We start from the raw sequence: 19,402 nt of genomic DNA on the forward strand, positions 1-19,402 counted from the left end.
TTGAAATCTGATAGTTAAGCTGTATTTGGGGGGTAATATGCTTTAAGCTATCACAGAAATGAGTTTTTAAATGTTTTATTCTTTTAATATTTATTTATTTATTGTATATTTGTAAGTACACTGTCACTGTCTTCAGACACACCAGAAGAGTATATTAGATCACCATTACAGATAGTTGTGAGCCACCATGTGTTTGCTGGGAATTGAACTCAGGACCTCTGGAAGAGCAGTCAGTGCTCTTAACCACTGAGCCATCTCTCCAGCCCCACGGAAATCATTTTTTAAAAAGTAACAAGAGTAAAAGAAAACATGAAGAGATAAAATTAAGAAATGTTTTTTTCAAAGTCACAGAACATAGCTTAAGTGTCTTTACTAAGAGGAAACAGGCTATAATAATATCATATATTTTATGTCAGGAATGTACTCAAAGTATCTGAGTCTATATCCTGGATTACTGAGAAGATGAGTTGTATTAACTCTTTTTTAATGAGGAAGAGTTAAACATGGGTACTTAAAATGCTCTGCCCAGAGTTCTAGATACATGGATAATGAAAACGGGGTACAATAACACAGTGGAGTCTCATTCAGTTATGAAGAAAAAGGAAATAACCCGGAAAGTGTTGTATTGAGAAAGGTGACCCAGACTCGCACAAACGTCACATCTGTTCTTTCACCACAGATCCTACTTTTCATTGTGTGTGTGTAATGAGCAAAGGCCAGCAAGCAGGGGTGGGGGGGTGGGCAGTGGGGGGGTGGAGGGTGGGGGGAGAGCCCAAGAGAAGAGAGAGGTGCTGAGGCAGAGGGGCAGACAGGAAGACCATGTGGCACGAAAGCAGAAAGGAGGCTATGGGGGTGAGTGGCTGAATAACAAAAGGGGTGCTCGAGGCAAGGATGGGGAGACTCAAGGGGAACATGTTGGAAAGGTGCCATAATGGAACCCAATTTTCTCTATATTAAATAAACAGCCTTATTTCTGTTATTGCCTTTACAAGGATGTATACTGTAACATTAAGGTGAGCCAGGCAATGTTATACACAAGTAGCATCCAGACCCAGTGACTAAAACTCCAAAGATTAACTTTTGTTCATGCTACGTGTCCACTGTCCTCGAAAAACCATCAATAATATTGACCTGAAAACTGGACTAGATCCAGAATTCGTGTAGTGTCCTTTAGTATCTGGTGGCAGCTCTCAGGTCCCCGTGTTTTCTTCTTGGTTACACAGGTTTTCATCAGATTTTATGGTTTAGAACCACTGTGCAAGACATGTCCTTATATCAGGGTTGATTTTTCTCTGTGATTCCCTATTTACACTTCATACCTATTGCCTGTCAGAGTCCTCAGAGCCACAACTTATGACAAAATGATATTAGTCCAGGGTTTTAAGATGATAGCCAATGCCTGAAAAACAGATAAAACTGAACTTAACAACCGAATTCAGGCAGAGAGTCTGAGGGTCACTTCTAAACTTCCTTCTTATTCAAACATTATTGACATTCTTCCCACAATTGGATCAGACCAAATGTCTCCGAGAAACAACCCAAACCTAACTGTAGGTAATGTTTTCAGAGCAATGTCCCAAATAGTGGGGTAGAGGGGAACCTGCCCATGCAAAGATGGAGTTACTCAGGTCAGGCTCAGAGGGAGAGGGTGCCATGCCTTCCTATCCGAGATAGGAACTAATCAAGACTCTCTGAGAGTTCTTCTGCACATAGGCTCAGGATGGGAACTGTTGGAGGAACCCTCTGACAGCACACGATATTCCAGATAAAATACGAAGAAACCCCCCAGTCACTATCCACATTATCCACTGAGGAATTGCTAACCCCTGAAGTGAGCTTCTGTGGCTAATTAGCTTTATCATCCCTCTTTTTTCGAGTCTCCTCTGTCTCAACCCCACCTCATACCAGTGCTCCAACACAGCAAACAGATTGTAGATGCAGACACCCTATAGGTCACCTTCCACGTCGAACTTAGCAAAACTAGAGCTCTGCCCAGCTTTTAGAATATGTTCTCTGAGATTCTGGCACACCATTTGTGCTGTATTTTACAGATCAGTCACACAGACCACCATAACAGAACAGCACTCTGGTGTGAAAGGACAGGAGAAAGAGCTTATGAAAATTTCTTTTTGTTTTTGTTTTTTGACTCTTCATCTGACAGCAAGAGGATTTATATTGTATACAAGTTATGCCTGGCCACAAGAGAGAACAGAACTAGTCAAGAATGCCACAGGGACAAGGGACAGTTGTGGTTGTAAGAAAGGCAGTCATGTCCCCAGGTGATCTCTGCAAGGTAACGTTCCATGTCTACTGAGACTTATTACGGACAGCAGCATACAGTCTAACGACTTGTTCTGGTGTCCAGGCCTTCACCATCCCTTATTTCTGCTCCTGTAGGCTTCGTGGGTGCACAGGCTGGTTTCCCTGGACCTCACCTTTCTTCTCTTGCATGTCAGCCTGTGCATTCTATTCTTCTGCCACTTCATTCTCATGGTGCAGGAGTTTCAAGGAAGATGGTGCTAAGACTGAAAGAGAAAATTTCAAGAAAGAAAATGATTAGAATTATTTTGTTGTCTAAATGAAATACAAAATAAAGACCACATTCTCCTCCTCCTCCTCTTCCTCCTCTTCCTCTTCCTCCTTATCTTCGTCTTTCTTTTCCTCCTTTTCCTTCTCCTCCTCCTCCCCCTCTTCCTCCTATTCAGAAGATATGAGGCTTAGGAGACTATATTAAGTAATCACACACTAGAATATACTACTTTCTCATCACACTTAAATACAAGGATTGGGGCTGCTGCTGATTTGGTTGGTGTGGAACTGCCCCCACTGACTCACGTATTTGAATGCTTGGTTACTATAGAGTAGTACTATTGGGAGGTGTGGCCATGTTGGAGGAAACGTGTCACTGGGGGTGGGCTTTGAGGTTTCAGAAGCTCAAGCCAGGCCCAGTGGCTGTTGCTCTCTTCCTGCTGCCTGACAATCCAAATGTAGAACTCTCAGCTCCTCCTCTACCACCATGTCTGCCCTAGTTCCATCATGTTTCTGCCGTGATGACAATGGACTAAACCTCTAAACTGTAAATCAGCCCCAACTAAAAGCTTTCATTTATAAGAGTTTCTGTGGCCATGGTGTCTCCAGGGCAACCAAAACCCTAACGAAGACCGCATGATGAAGTGTTTGCTGCAGAAGCCTTAAGACCTGTGACACACAGAGTCTATAAAACCCCAGATACCATGGCTTCCATCTTGAATCCAAGCTTATTTACCATGCGATGAGAGGCAGAAATAAGAGTGTTGCTCGGAAATTTGTGGGCCATAGAGTCTGGAATATATGGGTAGCAGAAACAACAGAGACCCTGTTTCAACAAAGTGGGAGAGAATGAACTCCTGAGGGTTGTCCTCTAATCTCCATGTGCAAGATGGGACATGATACACAAACTTCACAGATGATGATGATGGTGGTGGTGGTGGTGATGATGATGATGATAATAAAAGAATGAGGATAAAAAGTGAAGCAGGTTTTCTATTAGGCCAATTCAGAAGTGTATTTGTGGCATGATATAAAATAAGCCACAACATAACATTTATACTCATGAGCTTCTTAAAATATTTTTACTGTAACCTGATTATACATAATTAGGAAAATTGGAGTATAAAGAAGAAAATAAAAAAATATTCATGCTCCCAGAAGTGTGTGTGTGTTTGTAAAACTTTAACTTTACAATCCTGCAGTATTTTGTTATGGTTTTCAGAGATTAGAAAACAGAAAAAAATGTTATTAATATGTCTTTAAATTAGATGAGGAATTTCATAAAGGCATTTTAATATGTTTAGGGTTTGAGAAGAAGGCTTAGTGGAAAAAGCACATTTTGTACAAGCATGATCAGAAATTAGATCCCCACAACCCAAGTGAATGCTGGTGGGGATGGCCACCCACATGCTATTCTGGCAAGGAGAAGGTGGACGGGACAAGGGAGCCCTGAGCAAACTGACCATCGAGATCAGTCATATCAACAAGCTTTCGCTTCCCTTGTCTCAGTAAATGAACTAGAAAGTGACCAAAGAGGGACACACACACACACACACACACACCACAGAGAGGTGCGCACACTCACACAAGCATACACACACACAAGCACATACACACAAGCGTAAACACACACCTCACACACACAAGCATGCACATACACACACATGTGAGTTCATACACACAAGCGTACACAAACATACACACACACATAACACCACACAGAGAGGTGCGTGCGCACACACACACAAGCATACACACACATAAGTGTGCACACACACACAAATGTACACACACACGTGCACACACACAAACATATATACACACCAGTGCACACACACCACACTCACACAAGCATGCACATACACATACTTGTGAATTCATATCATACACACACATGCACAGCACACACAGACACTTAAAAATTTTTACTCTATTTAAAACCCGCAGAGCTGAAAAATCTGCAGTTCATTTTTCAAAAGATACGTAACTTAGTTGGATGTACTGTTAAACTGAAGTTACAATTTTCTCTTGTTCTGAGTTATCAAGCAGTCAGACGTTTTCTCCCCCATTAAAGTTGATTTAAACATACAGCTTATATAGGTTATATGGGATTTAGTTCCACGGTTTCTTGAACCAGGAGAAACTCAAGATGGATAAGCTGTGTTAACTCCACGCATCCATATGTGCTTTTATGAAGCTGAAAAGCAAGTCTAAGATTTTATGTGCCCTCTAAAAGATAAAATCTTTAGAGAGAAGCATGTTCCTACCTCCATAAATATTGCACCAATCGCTTCTGCATTATGTAATAACAATAATAAATACACTCCAGTCAGAGGCAACTTTGAGTTTGTAATTGATTTTGACCATTAATCCACATTGAATAACTGCAGGATGAGATGGAGAGGGACGGTGGGTCTGGCTGATACAGAGATCATTTTCTATCCATTCGAGCAACCCATTTTTAACCCTCTATTCTATTCTATCTATCTATCTATCTATCTATCTATCTATCTATCTATCTATCTATCTATCTATCTATCTATCTATCTATTTTATTTATTTATTTATTTATTTATTGTTTTTTTTTATTCGTTTTTTTTTTTCGAGACACAGTTTCTTTGTGTAGCCCTGGCTGTCCTGGAACTCACTCTGTAGACCAGGCTGGCCTCAAACTCAGAAATCTGCCTGCCTCTGCCTCCCAGAGTGCTGGGATTACAGGCGTGCGCCACCAGCACACACCTGTTTTTAACCCTCTAAATGACTACAAGGATGGAAGGTGAGGTATTGCATGACTGAGGCGCAGAAAAGGAGAGATGGTATCGGAGGAGTGAAGAAAGGTTAGAACAAAGTTAACTTAGAAATATTGCAGGAGATCTTAAGTATGGCACCAGAAGGATTAAAACATCTATTTTCAAAGATGAATAATTGTATCATAACCAAATGTAACTAAATAATTTTGTGTATGAGTGTGGTGTGTGTGTGTGTGTGTGTGTGTTTTCATGTATATGTAGAAGCCAGAGGTTGACATCTGGTGTCTTCCTCTTTTAACTGTCATGTTATTTTCTGACACAGGGTCTCTCAATAAACCCAGGTCTTACTCATTCAGTCAGGCTAGCTGGCCAGGCACCCCCAAAGAGTCCTCCTGTCTCTGCACGCCCAGCCCTGGGATTGCAGGTGCATACTGTCATGTCAAGCCTTTTCTTTTCTTTTCTTTTCTTTTCTTTTCTTTTCTTTTCTTTTCTTTTCTTTTGCCAATTCCCTTCTTTTTATTATTATTATTATTATCATTATCATTATTATTATTTAATTTATTGATATATTTATTTACATTTCAAATGATTTCCCCTTTTCTGGACCCCCCTCTCTGAAAGTCCCATCAGTCCCCTTTCCCTCCCTCTGTTTTCCCACCCAACCCTTCCCACTTCCCTGTTCTTATTTTGTTCTATACTGCTTCACTGAGTCTTTCCAGAACAAGGGGCCACTCCTTCGTTCTTCTTGTACCTCATTTGATGTGTGGATTATGTTTTGGGTATTCCAGTTTTCTAGGTTAATATCCACTTATTAGTGAGTGCATACCATGATTCATCTTTTGAGTCTGGGTTACCTCACTTAGTATGATGTTCTCCAGCTCCATCCATTTGCCTAAGAATTTCATGAATTCATTGTTTCTAATGGCTGAATAGTACTCCATTGTGTATATATACCACATTTTTTGCATCCACTCTTCTGTTGAGGGATACCTGGGTTCTTTCCAACTTCTGGCAATTATAAATAGGGCTGCTATGAACATAGTAGAACATGTATCCTTATTACATTCCGGGGAATCTTTTGGGTATATGCCTAGGAGTGGTATAGCAGGATCTTCTGGAAGTGAGGTGCCCAGTTTTCGGAGGAACCGCCAGACTGATTTCCAGAGTGGTTGTACCAATTTGCAACCCCACCAGCAGTGGAGGAGTGTTCCTCTTTCTCCACATCCTCGCCAACACCTGCTGTCTCCTGAATTTTTAACCTTAGCCATTCTGAAAAAAAATATGGAACGCTTCACGAATTTGTGTGTCATCCTTGCGCAGGGGCCATGCTAATCTTCTCTGTATCATTCCAATTTTAGTATATGTGCTGCCGAAGCGAGCACATGTCAAGCCTTTTCTGTGGGTACTCAGCATCCAAACTCTGATCTTCAAGCCTGTGGAGAAATCACTTGACCCACTGAGCCATGGCCTCAGATTAATTTTATAGCAGGAAAATTAGCCTCACTTCCTTAGAAGTGTAGAACAATTTCTTCTGCTGACAATTTCAAGTATTGATTCGCTAGAACGATGGGTCTAATTACACAAGGATGACCTCTGAATTCATTGGAAGTCCCACTGAGGAAGATAGGCTGAGAACAAGGAAATTCCATCATCGGTCAGAGGAGGTCTTCAGTCACCACAGGACAGGGGTTGGCTTGGGATGACTAACAATAACAGAGTTCCTGAGTTTGCTAGGACTCATTTGAAAGCGGTTGATGGAAATGTCGTCTGGCTGGTGCTTTTGAGGTTAGATCCTTAGGAGAGGGTGTTCCATGCTACTGGAACCATCAAGCAGAAATTTGATGTTCAGATAAAGCCAAGCCCAGACTCATCGCTGGTTTGAAATTGCTCTGAGTTCCGAAACTAAAAGACAAGGGCACACATGGGTTCACTCTGTCTGTCTGTCTGTCTGTCTGTCTGGGAAACACACTGGAAGATGTTGAACTTAACAATACAGCCAATGAAGTTATTTATGTTTAGATACGATGTGCTTCAGAGTCCTCAGCTCTGTATGTATTAAACAGCTTAAAAGGCTTCCGGAAGTTTCAGTACCAGGTGCTTGTAAGCCACATCATTAAACTCAGCAAACTTAAACAGGAACCATAAAGCCAAAACTCAAGCTTTTTGAACTAACGAAATGATAAAATGTATATAGCCTTGCTTTTAGGATGTAGTGTTAATTTTCTTTTTCTTTTTCTTTTTTTCCATTAGGGTACAATTTGGAAGAATGTAGCTCAGTATATTTTGACATACGCATATTCTCACCAAACCAATACTCAGAATAAAAAAAAATAACAATTTTCTGTTTCCCTGAGGGTTCCTGTGTAGCTTTTCCCAGTCAATTTCTCTGAAGGTTACACGGTTCTGACACCCATTAGCCTTGACTGGCCGTACTTGCCTTTGAACGGAGTATTAAAATGTTAATATAACTGTTATTGGTTATACATCTCTCAGAGACATCATGGGTCAATGTACTTCCTCTTACCCATTTGTTCATTTGTTCAAAACGCTCTATAGCATCAATACTGCCCAGAAGAGAGTGAGAGAGTAATACTGAAAAAGAAAGAATTTATGTTTGCCCTCGGGAAAATTATAGAACATGGAAGAATACCTTATAGCTATAACAAGCATGCAGTTGCTGCATAGCTTAGTGAGTGTCCCCAAATGAGGGGATGCCCAGGCTCAAGACTGGCCTGTCACATGACCATGGGGATCAGTGGAAACTTCTGGAACAATTTGCAGCTAGACAGACACAGGAAGGATATGAGTCAGGACTAACCAGACAGAGATAAAGAAAAATAGAGGCAGAGAAACAAACAATAGAGGTGAGTGCTCAGAATGGAGTGAGCCTCGAAGAGTTAAGGAGCTGAACCCCCACAACACACACACACACACACACACACACACACACACACACACACACACCATTTCTTTTAACTAGGCCATGGGCTGGGGCTGAATCCTGAAGGATTTTGCAGGTTGCAGTCCAGAGTTCCTACTTTAAGGGCAGGGAGGGCCGACAGCAAAAGACTGCCCTCCCCAGTCTAAACTAGTAACACCTTTAGGAGGAATGAAACATATACACAAAGAAAGGGAGTGGTGAACAATTTTGGTATTTTTATTTAGGGCCAAACACCTGACTCAGTATCTTTCCCACCACAAGCTGTTTATGACACTTTCCTATCTGAATCTAAGTGATAAGCATTATAGGTTAGATGTGAAATGTCACATCCAGGCTCATCAGTTTAAACACTAGGACCCCAGATGGTGGTACTGACCCGGAGACTGTGGAAGCTTAAGGAGGAGGGGCCTAGCAGCAGAAAGTTGGTCACTAGGACAGGAGGGGATGCTTTACAGATTGTAGTCTGGCCCTGGTTCCAGCCCAAGGCCTCTGGTTCTTGGTCCACCATGATATCAGAAGTACCAGGCACGGTTTCAACTTCCATTAACCCAGCTGCTTCCTGCAGCCTTCCCTATCATGATGAGCTGTCTCCTTAGAAACTATGAACCCCCTCCCCAAATCTTCTTCCCTTAAATTACCTCTTGTCAGGTGTTTAACTATTACATTGTCTGATAAAATATACCCAGGGAAGGAGGCTCACTGACAGCACACAAGTCAGTAATGTCTGAGGGTGTGTTACCTCAATTCCGTCTTAGGGGAGAGCTATCAGGAGTAGAGGCAAGCTATGGAATAGCCCAACTTCCCAAGCAGCAAATGCAGGATTCACATCTGCCTCTAACATCCCTATGGTAAGATTACTCCCTGTATCTGAGACTTACCATTCCCCATGTTAAACATTGTTGTGTTGATGCCTATATATGTGCTATAACCATTATTAAGCTGATAAGTTGAGGAGACAAGGGAAAAGAAAAAAAGACTCTTTCTCAACCCCTCTAATTTCTAGGACTCCTTCTTTGTGATCTATATTTAAACTAATGTTCTGGATAATTCCTTCCAACACCTGTTCTGTTCACTTCACTTCACACTTGTATTATACAAATGGATGTTGGAGCCGATTAGATTACCCAGATGGACATGGGCATGCATCACAGGGCCACAGGTTATATAAAGTGGCTGCATGCATTGCCCCCTTGTCTGTGAAAAATTGAAATACGGTTCGTTCGTTCGTTCGTCAGAATCATTTTCTTCTTTCTTACTTGGATGGACTTCATTATAGAGCCCATTCTGCTTCTGCCTTGCACTAAAAATCACATGTGACTTCCTTACAGTGGTGCTGTGCTGTTTTTTTTTTTCACTTTTTTAAGATTTATTCATTTTTTAAAAATATGTATGAATATTTTGCTTCATGTATCATGCATCATGTCTGGAGCCCAAAGAAGTCAGAAGTGCCCTGGAACTGTAGTTACAGATAGTTATGAACTGCTATGCAGGTCCTGGGAATTGAACCCTGGGCTTCTGCAAGAACAGCAAGTTCTCTTAATTGCCATCTCTCCAGCCAGGGCTATTCGGTGTTTTATCAGAGTTGTAATATCTACCCAGTGCTGACATGTCTATAAACTAGTATTATTTACTGCTATGTTGACTAATATAAAATTAACGCTTGATAGGTAGACATCAACAGAAAAATTTTAGCTATGGGAAGAAGTCCATTATGATTTCCAACTAGTCAGTAGTAAATTTTAATGGGCTCCAGGGGCACATATGCCTCCTCCCCTAGCTGGATTATAAACCCACGGAGGGAAAGCTTTGTGGGTTGAAATGTGTCCCTGAAAAATGCATATGTTAAAATCCTTAGCTTCTGTACCTCAGAAAAATTACCTTATTTGGAAGAAGGATCTTTGGCAGATTTAATTAGTTGGGTTAAGATGAGATCATACGGGAAGGGGTAGAGCTGGTCATCTAGCATGGCTGATACCTTAAAAGGGGGAAGAGGATGGGATATAAACATGTACTCATAAAGAATCTTCTGTGTGAAGATTAAAGTTTGTATCAAGGAAAAGGCAGAAGCTTTCAAGTCTGGGGTAAATACTTCCCAAACACCTGCAGAGAGGTCATGACCCTGCCAAAATGTTGATGTTGGATTTCTGCCTTCAGAATGGAGAGGCAATACATGTATGTTGTTCTAGGCCATCCGGTTTATGGTGCTGTATTATGGTTAGAAATTGAACACAACAAGGCTTAGAGCTTGTTCCTTTCTGTGCGCCCTACAGAGGCTCATGAATGCTGGCTAACTGGAATGGCAGTCAGAGATCCAAGTTATTCACATTTGGCTCGACACCAATTTCTTGCTCCTGCAATCAGACAGGCACAAATCACTGTTGACCTATCTATCGCTACTCTGGAAGAGGGTGATAAGGTTTCTCAACGTGTAGATGGAATCCTTCCCCAGCTGATGCTGAAGCACATAGCAGATTCTTTTCATGGACAAGCAGTCTAGGAAGCTCTCCCTATCAACATTGCTTATCTTCTTGTCTTTCTGTAGACTTTCGTATGGAGTCTTTACACATGTAGACTTTATGCATGTCCTTTACCCGCACTGAGGAAATTTTCTGTAGTGTATGTTTTACTCTACCATACCCATAGTCCATTGTGACACACATGAAGAAGGGACACTCTACTTGGATTGAAGGGAGAGGAAAAGGCTGCAGGGGGTGTTGCTTTTACCTGTTGGTTTTATGAAGTCTTATTTCCCACTAAACAAAACACAAGTGTTACTTAGGCTGCCTTTGTGTCAGTTCTGTCATTTCCCAGAAGAAATTATTGTTCTATCTACTAGGCTAAAGTTACCAGCTAATTGTCTTAAAGTTGTTAGTGTGTTGGTTGGGATGTACATTCAGAAGTTGGAACATCTCATCAAATATGATTTGTATGCTGTGCACCGACTTGTCTGTAGCTTGAAGACTTTACTTGTGGATGTTTTTGTGTATGGACCAGATCATGAAGATTATTTAAAAATGACTCCAGGGATGTGAGATAGCTCAATGGGTAGTGACCCTTATGTGTAGTCTTGACCACCTGATTTTAATTCCTGGACCCCATAAGGGGCAAAAGAGGACTGAGAGTTACCCACTGACCTCTGCATACCATGGAACATGCACACAACACACCCCCCCACACACACACCAACACACCCCCCACACACACATACACACGATAAAATTTAAAATATATATATATTTCGAATAGCCAGAAGACTCCCCTTGTTTCTTTTTCAGGTTTTTACATCTAGAATAGCATTTATCACCCTTCTTAACACTACGACCCTTTAATATTGTTCCTCACGTATGCTGACCCCAACCATAAACTTATCTTTGTCACTACTTCATAACTGAAATTCTGCTACTGTTATAAATTGTAATGGAAATCCCTGTGTTTTCCAATGGTCTTAGGCGACCCCTGTGAAAGGGTCATTCAATCCCCCCAAAGGGGGTCACAACACATAGGATGAGAACCACCGATATAGACTATGAACTTATAATTAATATTTAACTTATAACTATGGCTCTAAAAATTACATTGTGTGTGACAAGAACCTTAGCCTGCTGAGCCATCTTGATGGCCTCTAATTGCTTTTTTTATAACTATGCTGGCAAAGTATGTTTCTGTATTAAGAACTGGTGGCAACTCACAACAAATAAGAAGTGTCAAGTCTCGTTCAGACCATCCTGTGTTGGCTTCGCGTTTCAATCAAGAGTGCGGTTTGCTGATGAGCTGTCTATTGGTAAAGGCCATCATATGTATGATTTACATGCACCTCAAAATATCTAAGAAATAGAAGCAAAACCTCAAAGCTGAGACATCCCACATGACCAAACATCATGACCAAGAAGCAAGTTGGGGAGGAAAGGGTTTATTGAGCTTACACTTCCACGCTGCAGTTCATCACTAAAGGAAGTCAGGACTGGAACTCAAGCATGTCAGGAAGCAGGAGCTGATGCAGAGGCCATGGAGGGATGTTTGTTACTGGCTTGCTTCCCCTGACTTGCTCAGCCTGCTCTCTTATAGAACCCAAGAGCACCAGCCCAAAGGTAGTACCACCCACAAGCGGCCCTCTCCACTTGATCACTAATTGAGACAATGCTCCACAGATGGATCTCATGGAGGCACTTCCCCAACTAAAGCTCCTTTCTCTGTGATAACTCCAGTCTGTGTCAAGTTGACACACAAAACTAGCAAGTACACTACCTAAATTCTATTTAAATAAAACAAAACAAAAACTGGCAATTTTCATACTTCATGGCTAGAAAAATAATCACTTGGAACTACGAAAGTATTGGCTCCTTAATGTGAGAGGCAGGGACCACCATTTCTCTTCACCATTTACTCAGTGGTCACACAGCTCATGCCTGCCTACCTCACACACACAGGCTTGCAGCTTACTCCATCTTAAATGTAAGGCAAACTTTAATAGGATACGGTTTCTTCCCCTCAACCATCCCCAGAGAAAAGAATTACTCTCAATACCCCCATTTTAAAGGGAGGGTGAGAACTAGGGCTGAATTATAAATTAATGTATTCTTTCTCATAACTGCTCCCTATGACCGATTTTTTTTAAAAAAAATAGCTATTATTTATTATATATCATCCAAAAAGTTTTATGCAGATATGCACAGAGCATTGCTGCCTTATATCTGGATGTTGGATAATATGTAATATTTAATATAACCATTATGCAGAAATGGACTCATTTGTGGTGCAAGCATAATTTCAATTTTGGCATTATCTTTTCTACTTAACTAGTTCAATTAAAATTTACGAGGAAGAGTGAATTAATTCATCTTTTGTCACCCTTTACATTCCAAAGGTGAACACAAATCACCATATCATGTCCATGTTAGACACAGTACTTTGTGTTACACATCATCTCTCTACGAATATGGAAATTGTCTATGAGTGGTATCTGAGAATAAAGCACCATGCTGTCCTCCAGAAAAAGAAATATAGATATTTCTAAGTCTTAAAATCAGGTCAGGTGTAGTGGTATACATTTTTAATCCTAGCACTTGGGAGGTAGAGGCAGGAGGACTTCTATGACTTCGAGGCTAGACTGGTCTACACAGTGAGAATCCTGTCTCAAAAAATAATTTCTTTTTCATAACTAATGTACAAAAGAATTGCTATTGATGATTTGGATGAGCACTGTCTCTGCATAGGCTTAAGCATTTGAGTACTTGGTTCCCAGATGATAGCACTCTTTGGAGGCATTTAGGAGATATGGTGTTGTAGAAAGTATGTCATTAGGGGGAGGTTTTGACATTTCTATACTCTTACCCCACTTCCATTCCCTTCTCTCTACTTCCAGCTGGTAATTGAGATATAAGTCCTCCACTTACTACTCCCACCGCTGTGTCTGCCCCTGGTTTCCATGGTTCCCTTTCACAATGGACTCCTATCTCCCAGGGGCTGTAAGCTCAAATAAACTCTTCCTTCTATATGTTGCCTCGGTCACGGCATTTTATCACAGCAACAAAAAAGTAACCAATATACTATTTTAGGGGAAAACTACAGAGAAGGTAGGCTTGATAAGTATATGTGTCTATATGTTCTATTTAGTGTATATATGTGTGTTTGTGTTTGGATATGAATGTATGTGTGTGTGTGTGTGTGTGTGTGTGTAGATCATAGGTCGATATCCAGTGTCTTCCTTTATTTCTCTCAACCTTGATTTTTGAGATAGGACCTCCCACTCAACCTAGTTTTCACCAATGTGCTAGGTTACCTGGCCAGGGAACCCTGGGAACCGTCCTATCTCAACTTCCCTGGCTTGACCCCTTACAGACTATGACATGGTATAGGGGACAATCCTATTGAAACAGCATAGAACAAGGAAGAATGCTATAGAAACAGCACTGGCATGGCCCTCCTAACAACTTGGTGGGGGTTGGTGCTAATGCTTTGATTTAATTGGGAATTTGTGTGTCCAAATGCTGAAGGTCCTGGTCCCCAGTTGGTTTTTGATTGATCAACAAAGATGCCAGTGGCCAAAGGCTGGGCAAAGGGAGGTGGGTCAGGGTCCTTAGACTTGCGTGGGCTAGGACGAAGAAGGGGGCGGAGAAGAGAATCGCCATGACTCGGGAGAGAAGGACGTAGGAGCTGCAGGAGGGAAAGCCAACCAACTATGGGAGAATTCTGGTGGGTGGCCAATGGCCTCCTCCCTGATGGGGCCTGAGGTAGCAGGGTACCTCAACCTTTGAGGTAGCCAAGGCATTTTACAATTAATTAGTGTGTGTGTGTGTGTGTGTGTGCGCGCGCGCGCGCGCGCGCGCGCACATATGTGTTTCATTTGAGAATCCAGATAGATCCTAGGTGAGTGAACACATGCAACCCTCTGGGGGCCAAAAGGTTGTAGCACAAACTCATTGCTCCAACAGCCTCTCAGAATCTCTGCCCCCACACTCATAAAAATGATCTTATAAGGATGACAGTGTTAAAGATCATACCATATGGAAATGATCAGAAAAAAGCCCGTCAAAGGGTGGGTGTGAGAACAGATTTGAACAATCTTGAGGTGTTGAACCTCGATGTTGAATGTGAGTTGAAAACGTAAAGGGGAAAAGAAACCACGAGAGCTCAGCATACAAGCTGAGAAGACTGAGGTGCAACGGGGGCAGTGGGGAGGGGCGGTGGTGATTAGATATTCTGCAGGGTGTGCTTCTTGAATCTTTGTGGAGCTCAGTTGACAGAAGTAAACGCGTGGTTATCATTATCATCATTACAGCACTCACCCAGGAAATTATAGCTTATTTAGTACTTTATTCCTCATATTAATGATGTGAAGTTTCAGGACAACCCACTAAGAAAATAAAAATGAAAATAATAGAGCAGCCTGCGGTTCTTCAGAGCCTGGTAAAGTCCAAACACTTCCCCGCAGAAGGTGACTCAGCGGCGCAGGATTGGCAGGGGGCTGTCCTTAGATCATTGGCTTTTATTGGCCTTGCTACAGTTTGAAGAAGGTGTCTGTAGAGCCTTCCTTTCTGTCATCGTCTTGGATGCATCTACAGAGGCCTCCATTTGACTCATTAACTGGAAAAATACAGTAGAGAGATCCCTCAATGGCTTAACTATTCTTTTCCAATGGGTGCTAACTTAGGGTTATTTCTGTTGAAAAGGAAGACCAGACTCATGTAAAAAGCTTGCTTTTGTTTCAAGAAAGAGTGGGAGGGGAGTCCAGTCTCTCTCAAAGGGTGCAGGGGATGCACGGTCTGACTTGTTGCTATAATTTAGTTATATCATGAGGGCAGTAAAGAAAATGCTCCCTTAGGGGCAACGCTCCTTATCTCCTTGCTCTGTCTCATCATTAGGAAACAAAGACACTGAAAATGGGTTGCAATTACTTCTAAATCTGGAAATATCTTCAAACGGTAGACCATGTGTCTCTGAGATTTTCCTCTGCAAGTTGGTCTGTCAGGGAGCCAGGAGTAACTTTGTTTCCATACAGATCATAGCTTTCATAGTTCATGGACAAGCCAGTTTTGCATATTGTGCTAGACTGCCACGTGTCTGTTCTCTTCCTAAAAATAGGCTTGGAAACGATTACTCTATTGAGTACTTATAAAGGGTTACAAATCATTTAAGGGGGCACGATACTCCTGAGAATGCTAATTTATCCATTTGACAGCTTCACAGAACTTTATACAACTATTCTAAATAGTGTATGGGAGTACCTTGCCTAGCAAGGGACATGGGCCCTTCAGGGATCCTGTGTAGTGAGACAGAGAGATGTGCACATGTTATCAAAGCAAAAGAATTAAGCAATTGTAAATTGTGGCAAATGATACAGAGAAGAAAGTTTAGAGGATGTCAGGAGGGTCTTTTTCAAGAGGTAATAGCTAAGCTGGTATAAGAGGCGAAGAGCTAGTCTCAAAGGATGCGCCTTCCTGGCTTGATTGGTATTGATGCAAAGGTCCTTTGCACATGTGGATCCTGAGGTGGAAAGTTCTTCCTGTTTTAAAGGAGTCCAAAGAACAAATATGTAGCTGTATTAGAGATATCAAACAAGATAAGAACAAAGCATGATCTCTGTCTCTGTCTCTGTCTCTGTCTCTGTCTCTCTCTCTCTCTCTCTCTCTCTGCCTCTGTCTCTCTGTCTCTCTCTCTCCCTCTCTCTCTCTTTCTTTTTGACCCATGCCTCACAAGATAGGGTTCCCCTGTGTAGCCCTGTCTATCCTGGAACTCTGTAGATCACTCTAGCCTTGAACTCACACATCTACCTGCCTCTGCCTCCCAAGTGCTTTGATTAGAAGTGTGCATCACTGTCACCCACTGAAGCATGATTTTTATGTTTAATAGCTTTTGGATTTATTAATAAATACAAGAGCTGGAGAGATGGTTTGCTGATTAGGAGTTGGGTTCAACTCCCAGCATCCACACGGATGCTCACATCTTCTGTAACTCCAGTTTCAGGAGATTCGATGTCTCCTTAGGTCTCTCTGGGTACCAGACATGCCTGTGGCAACATACCTACCCACACACATGAGATAAAGATTTTTAAAAAGAAAGACTTTTTTTTTTAATTTTTTGAATTTAGTTTATTTTCATGTTTGAATTCTCAGTGGCCTCTATATAAGAGGGGAAAAAAGTAAAAATAGAGAACCCAGGGTAAAAGTAGTGAAAACAGCATATAAGGATGGGATGTCTGCTCATTGTTTTTTTTTTTTTTAGATGTATAAACATATGTACATATATTTATTGGTTCATTATTGTACATACAGAACAGAAAAAAAGGAACTATCCATAGACTGATCTTTTATTTTATTTTTTTTATTATTATTATTCGATATAATTTATTTACATTTCAAATGGTTTCACCTTTTCTAGCCCCCCCACTCCCCGAAAGTCCCGCAAACCCCCTTCTCTTCCCCTGTCCTCCCACCCACCCCTTCCCACTTCCCTGTTCTGGTTTTGCTGAATACTGTTTCACTGAGTCTTTCCAGAACCTGGGGCCACTCCTCCTTTCTTCTTGTACCTCATTTGATGTGTGGATTATGTTTTGGGTATTCCAGTTTTCTAGGTTAATATCCACTTATTAGTGAGTGCATACCATGATTCACCTTTTGAGTCTGGGTTACCTCACTTAGTATGATATTCTCTAGCTCCATCCATTTGCCTAAGAATTTCATGAATTCATTGTTTCTAATGGCTGAATAGTACTCCATTGTGTAGATATACCACATTTTTTGCATCCACTCTTCTGTTGAGGGATACCTGGGTTCTTTCCAGCATCTGGCAATTACAAATAGGGCTGCTATGAACATAGTAGAACATGTATCCTTATTACATGGTGGGGAGTCTTCTGGGTATATGCCCAGGAGTGGTATAGCAGGATCTTCTGGAAGTAAGGTGCCCAGTTTTCGGAGGAACCGCCAGACTGATTTCCAGAGTGGTTGTACTAATTTGCAACCCCACCAGCAGTGGAGGAGTGTTCCTCTTTCTCCACACCCTCTCCAACACCTGCTGTCTCCTGAATTTTTAATCTTAGCCATTCTGACTGGTGTAAGATGAAATCTTAGGGTTGTTTTGATTTGCATTTCCCTAATGACTAGTGAAGTTGAGCATTTTTTAAGATGCTTCTCCGCCATCCGAAGTTCTTCAGGTGAGAATTCTTTGTTTAACTCTGTACCCCATTTTTTAATAGGGTTGTTTGGTTTTCTGGAGTCTAACTTCTTGAGTTCTTTATATATATTGGATATTAGCCCTCTATCTGATGTAGGATTGGTGAAGATCTTTTCCCAATTTGTTGGTTGCCGATTTGTCCTCTTGATGGTGTCCTTTACCAAAGCCACACAAAGATCCAACAAAGAAAGAGAACTTCAGACCAATTTCCCTTATGAACATCGATGCAAAAATACTCAATAAAATTCTTGCCAACCGAATCCAAGAACACATCAAAACGATCATCCACCATGATCAAGTAGGCTTTATCCCGGGAATGCAGGGTTGGTTCAATATACGGAAATCCATCAATACAATCCACTACATAAACAAACTCAAAGAACAAAACCACATGGTCATTTCATTGGATGCTGAAAAAGCATTTGACAAAATTCAGCATCCTTTCATGCTTAAAGTCTTGGAGAGAACAGGAATTCAAGGCCCATACCTAAACATAGTAAAAGCAATATACAGCAAACCGGTAGCCAGCATCAAACTAAATGGAGAGAAACTTGAAGCAATCCCACTGAAATCAGGGACCAGACAAGGCTGCCCCCTTTCTCCTTATCTTTTCAATATTGTACTTGAGGTACTAGCTCGGGCAATTCGACAACATAAGGAGGTCAAAGGGATACAAATTGGAAAGGAAGAAGTCAAACTATCATTATTTGCAGACGACATGATCGTCTACCTAAGTGACCCAAAGAACTCCACTAGAGAGCTCCTACAGCTGATAAACAACTTCAGCAAAGTGGCAGGTTATAAAATCAACTCAAGCAAATCAGTGGCCTTCCTATACTCAAAGGATAAGCAGGCTGAGAAAGAAATTAGGGAAATGACCCCCTTCACAATAGCCACAAACAGTATAAAGTATCTTGGGGTGACTCTTACCAAACATGTGAAAGATCTGTATGACAAGAACTTCAAGGCTCTGAAGAAGGAAATGGAAGAAGACCTCAAAAAATGGGAAAACCTCCCATGCTCATGGATCGGTAGAATCAATATAGTTAAAATGGCCATTTTGCCTAAAGCACTATACAGATTCAATGCAATACCCATCAAAATCCCAACTCAATTCTTCACAGAGTTAGAAAGAGCAATTATCAAATTCATCTGGAACAACAAAAAACCCAGGATAGCTAAAACTATTCTCAGCAACAAAAGGAAATCTGGGGGAATCAGTATCCCTGACCTCAAGCAATACTACAGAGCAATAGTGTTAAAAACTGCATGGTATTGGTACAGTGACAGGCAGGAGGATCAATGGAACAGGATTGAAGATCCAGAAATGAACCCACACACCTATGGCCACTTGATCCTGGACAAAGAGGCTGAAAACATCCAATGGAAAAAAGATAGCCTTTTCAACAAATGGTGCTGGTTCAACTGGAGGGCAGCATGCAGAAGAATGCGAATTGATCCATCCTTGTCTCCTTGTACTAAGCTCAAATCCAAATGGATCAAGGACCTC

General features: G+C 41.4%; 1 non-coding gene across 1 annotated transcript; it reads right to left on the reverse strand.

Annotated features, from left to right (window-relative positions):
- Positions 1-6,554: 6,554 nt before the first annotated feature.
- LOC127693193 (U6 spliceosomal RNA) lies at positions 6,555-6,661 on the reverse strand. Its single transcript, XR_007979646.1, has one exon. It is a non-coding gene; the product is annotated as a U6 spliceosomal RNA (small nuclear RNA).
- Positions 6,662-19,402: the final 12,741 nt, after the last annotated feature.

The sequence above is a fragment of the Apodemus sylvaticus genome, chromosome 9 (genome assembly GCF_947179515.1).
Source record: "Apodemus sylvaticus chromosome 9, mApoSyl1.1, whole genome shotgun sequence".
NCBI lineage: Eukaryota > Metazoa > Chordata > Mammalia > Rodentia > Muridae > Apodemus > Apodemus sylvaticus.